Source organism: Bombus fervidus, unplaced genomic scaffold, assembly GCF_041682495.2.
Source record: "Bombus fervidus isolate BK054 unplaced genomic scaffold, iyBomFerv1 scaffold0042, whole genome shotgun sequence".
In the NCBI taxonomy this organism is placed as follows: Eukaryota; Metazoa; Arthropoda; class Insecta; order Hymenoptera; family Apidae; genus Bombus; species Bombus fervidus.
The window spans coordinates 72,501-77,500 of NW_027212605.1; the positions used below are offsets into that span (position 1 = coordinate 72,501).

Below are 5,000 nucleotides of genomic sequence, written 5' to 3' on the forward strand. Positions count from 1 at the left end.
TATGTCGTTTCGTTGTCGTTCGTTTCAACGGCGAACGATATACGATGTTCGACAAAACGAAACCACGTTGTACGTTCGTACTCGTGGATCGGGTAACCTAGAACGAAAACGCATTGCGTGGATGTTGGCCCGAAAAGATATATACCAAGGCGAGTGATGGTAAAGAGTAACGATTCTTAACTAGACGAAGTTGGTTCAGAGGGGACCGCCGGCCGTCTCTCTATCCTCGTTGTCGCGAGTCTAATGCCTCGTTCCGTCGCTAGAGTTTTTCAAACTCTGCTTCTGGCTATCGGGAAGAATAGACCGCGCGCGAGGAAGAGGAACGACGACCGTGCGCGTCCCATCGATTTTTTTTATTTTTACCTGAACCACCGAAGTCGATTCAGAGGGGACCGCCGGCCGTCTCTCTATCCTCGTTGTCGTGAGTCATATGCCTCGTTCCGTCGCTAGAGTTTTTCAAACTCTGCTTCTGGCTATCGGGAAGAAACGACCGCGCGAGGAAGACGACGACGACGACCGTGCGCGTCCCATCGAATTTTTTTTTATTTTTACCTGATCGACGGAAGTTTCGTCCGGTTCGTCTCTTTTACCATCGTCTCGTCGACCCGTTCAGAGGGGACCGCCTGTCCATATCCTCGTTGTCGTGAGTCATATGCCTCGTTCCGTCGCTAGAGTTTTTCAAACTCTGCTTCTGGATATCGGGAAGAAACGACCGCGCGAGGCCGATGGCTGCGAGTCCCATCGAATTTTTTTTAAACGCACGCACACACATACACCTGAACGGAGATGCGTTCCTTTTCGTCGCGATTTTTCGCGCTTTAGTCGTCGTTGTCGCCATCCGTTCGGAGGGGACCGCCGGCCGTCTCTCTATCCTCGTTGTCGAGAGTCTAATGCCTCGTTCCGTCGCTAGAGTTTTTCAAACTCTGCTTCTGGCTATCGGGAAGAAAAGACCGCGCGAGGAAGAGGAAGGACGACCGTGCGCGTCCCTTTCGAATTTTTTTTATTTTTACCTGAGCGACCAAAGTGGATTCAGAGGGGACCGCCGGCCGTCTCTCTATCCTCGTTGTCGCGAGTCTAATGCCTCGTTCCGTCGCTAGAGTTTTTCAAACTCTGCTTCTGGCTATCGGGAAGAATAGACCGCGCGCGAGGAAGAGGAACGACGACCGTGCGCGTCCCATCGATTTTTTTTATTTTTACCTGAACCACCGAAGTCGATTCAGAGGGGACCGCCGGCCGTGTCTGTATCCTCGTTGTCGAGAGTCTAATGCCTCGTTCCGTCGCTAGAGTTTTTCAAACTCTGCTTCTGGCTATCGGGAAGAAACGACCGCGCGAGGAAGACTACGACCGTGCGCGTCCCATCGATTTTTTTTTACCCGAACGATGGAGATGCATATCGGCTGTTTGCTTCGAATAACTGGACGAGAGGAACGAACTTATATATATATCATGGGCTAGCCACCGTGCGCTTTCTTCGCGAGATCGTGTGCTGTACAGAGGATTCAGAATCGGGTGTTATATCCCCGTCGTTTCCTGACGAACGGAGCTTCGATCTCGTTGGTTGTTATATATTATAATGCACTTTACGCCCGGTCGGCGGGCTGCGTGTGTCGTCGCGCAGTCCGTCCGATTTCGTTTTCGAACGTATTTTCGTGTCGTCAATCATATGGCGACTTCCGCGCGTTCGATTCCCGTTGGTCGGACGTTTGTCGGATATCGGCTTCTTTCGAACCGAGAATAAGAGTACAAAAACCTGAGTACACAAACAAAAATCCATGCATAAACGATTACCCTGAACGGTGGATCACTTGGCTCGTGGGTCGATGAAGAACGCAGCTAATTGCGCGTCAACGTGTGAACTGCAGGACACATGAACATCGACATTTCGAACGCACATTGCGGTCCACGGATACAATTCCTGGACCACGCCTGGCTGAGGGTTGCTCACGTAAACCTAAGACTGCTTGCGTTGCGTATCGTTGCTCTCGGTCCGTCTCTCTCTGTTCTTTCTTGCCTCGTCGACAGCCCGCCGTCGTTCGTTTTATATTTAAACGAACGTTTCTGAGTCGGAGGACGAGCGCCAAGCAAAAGAATACGAATTAAAGAGCGGTCGAGGGCTCGTACGCGACGTACGAGCGATTGTTGGACGTTCGTCGGCGTTCGTCGCTGGATCGTGTGGAGACCGGCGTACGCATGCTCTCGATACAAATATATATGAAAAATCTATCGCGTTCACGGGAGACTCGCAAAACTACCTCCGTCTCTTCTCTGTCCCTTCTTGGCTTGACAACCCGCCGTCGTTCGTGTTTTACGAACGTTTCTGAGTCGGACGAAGCGCAAGAAGAAGGATACGAATTAAAAGAGCGCGGAGAGAACCGTCGTCGTCGACGCGGTTATCGAGATACACAGAGCGAGTTTTCTTCGTGGCCGATTTTTTTTTTCTTTTTGTATCAGCCTCTGCTACGTTTTGTTAGTCTTCGATAAGCACGAATGACCGCGCCCCCGACGTCGTCTTAAATGAATTTTTGGCGAGACTGAGAGAAAGCAAAAATATTTTTGAACAAAGTCAGTCGAGAGAGGAGAGAAAAGAGAACCAAGATATTAAAACCTAAACCTAAACTTGGTGGCGTAACGAAAAACTGTGTGCCTTAAAGAAACACAACCGTCTTTTCATCAAGATGTTTTTACTCGTACAGCCCCAGGGATCGAATACCCACTCCGTCTGTTCGTGCGGCAGAGATGTATTCTGCAGGCGCGAGACGACTGACGAGAAGACAACGAGGACCGTCGCATCGATGGGTCGTCGTTGCGTTTTTCATCCTCTGTGCTTTTTTCTGTTCTTCGCGAACCCAGAGAAAGCCGTAGATCCGGGAACGGACACACGAGATTTCTTCGAACGCTGATGACTTAGGGAGATGATCCCCAGCGTTGCGCGGAGATCGGAGAGTACGCGTACATGTATCGGGACGAATTTTTCCCCGTCGGTCGCGTATCTCTCTGCCCGCGCGCCTGGCCCAAAGCCACGTTCGTCGGAAATCAACGAAAAGTGTGTTACGATCTAGCGTGCGTCTACGATCGGCTATATTTAAGGGTGACGAAGAAGAGAAAAGCTCACGGTGTTGCGCAACGTTTCTGTACCCGATTTTAAGATGTGCATGTGAGTCCGTTACAAAGTTGTTCGGATCGTCGAAAATAGTCGTTTTCGTCGTCGTGCGAAAGAGAGAATAATCTCTGACATTGGCACGGAGAGATCGCGCAGAGGAAGAGAACGATCCTCTTTGGCGAGGCTCGAGAAAGACTAACGAAACTTGATTAGAGACGAGGTATACACGCGCCGTACGTACGACGTACGCGCGTGTGATTTTTTTTTGCTTTAAGGCGATTCGGCGCTCCGAGTATTAGAGAAAAAGAGATCGTTGGTCATCCCATGTCTCTTCGTCGTCTATCGCTGGACCGCGCATCCTAACGTATCGCCGGTCGTCCAGTCCCCGAGTAATAAATTCACCCCGTTGTGTACGTCTCGCGCTCGCTTTTCCACTTGCGTGAGTTCCCGTGCGTTTTCGTCGCTGGTACAGAGCAAAGAAACCGATATGTTATATATATATGTCGCGTGTTCGATCTCTGTGCCAGCAATAACAGGCGAAAACAAGGAACCGCTGGAATCGTCGAGAAGAGAGAAACGGCTACGGGAGATATATTATACATAACACGTATATATATATATATTATACAAAGAGGACGGGCGTTAAAAACCGGAGATCGTTACGGGTGTCTTGCGTGAGTCTTAGCTCGAACATGATACGACGAACGAAGTTTAAAAGGCACTTTGGCGAGATGCATAAAACGTTTCTCGATCGAGATAGAATATAAGGTTCTCGATTCTATTCGAATTAATTTTTTTTTTTTATTTTTTTTTCTCTTTGAGGCGATTCTCGGAGAGAGAAATAAAAATAAAGACCCTCTGTCGCATTGTTATCAAACCGTCTTGCTTTTCTCGAATCGCGCCCACATGGCACGAAATTTTTTTTTCTTTGAAAAAAAAAAATTGTCACCGTGTCGTGACGTTGAAGCGACCTCAGAGTAGGCGAGATCACCCGCTGAATTTAAGCATATTACTAAGCGGAGGAAAAGAAACTAACAAGGATTTCCTTAGTAGCGGCGAGCGAACAGGAATTAGCCCAGCACTGAATCCCGCGGTTCCGCCGTTGGGAAATGTAGTGTTCGGGAGGATCCGTTTATCCCGTGACGTCGAACCGCGTCCAAGTCCATCTTGAATGGGGCCATGTACCCACAGAGGGTGCCAGGCCCGTAGTGACCGGAACGCGTTTCGGGAGGATCTCTCCTTAGAGTCGGGTTGCTTGAGAGTGCAGCCCTAAGTTGGTGGTAAACTCCATCTAAGGCTAAATACAACCACGAGACCGATAGCGAACAAGTACCGTGAGGGAAAGTTGAAAAGAACTTTGAAGAGAGAGTTCAAGAGTACGTGAAACCGTTCAGGGGTAAACCTGAGAAACCCAAAAGATCGAATGGGGAGATTCATCGTCGACGGCGTCGGTGATCGTTGGTGAGCGATGCTCCGGGTGGGCCTTCGTGGTTCCATTGGCGAGGGCACGCCACCTTCGATTCGAACGCTCCGGCGTCGTAGTCGTGCACTTCTCCCCTAGTAGAACGTCGCGACCCGTTGTGTGTCGGTCTACGGCCCGAGCGGGTGACTGTCGCGTCGCTTCGGCGCACGCGGCAGACCCTCGGTCGCCCGGCCGACTGCACGACGGTACACTAGACGGTATCGGGCCGCAACCAATCCATTCTCGAATGTGTGTGCGTCTAGACCGCCGCAAGCATCGTCGATCGTTCTCAGTTTTTACGGAGTTTAATTCCGTGCTGGGGCGTCGGCAGCTGTTGGCTGGCGGATTTCTTGGACTGGCCGAGTCTCTGATTACCGGTCGGCGACGCTATTGCTTTGGGTACTCTCAGGACCCGTCTTGAAACACGGACCAAGGAGT

At 50.4% G+C, this 5,000-nt stretch overlaps 2 non-coding genes across 2 annotated transcripts in view; both read left to right on the forward strand.

The window, feature by feature from the left end:
- The first annotated feature begins 1,785 nt into the window (after nucleotides 1-1,785).
- Nucleotides 1,786-1,940, forward strand: LOC139997255 (5.8S ribosomal RNA). The gene has a single exon (XR_011802682.1). It is a non-coding gene; the product is annotated as a 5.8S ribosomal RNA (ribosomal RNA).
- A 2,127-nt stretch (nucleotides 1,941-4,067) lies between these two features.
- Nucleotides 4,068-5,000, forward strand: part of LOC139997249 (large subunit ribosomal RNA) — a 4,175-nt gene continuing 3,242 nt past the window's right edge. The window contains exon 1 of the ribosomal RNA XR_011802678.1: nucleotides 4,068-5,000. This exon is cut by the window's right edge and continues 3,242 nt beyond it. This is a non-coding gene — a ribosomal RNA (large subunit ribosomal RNA).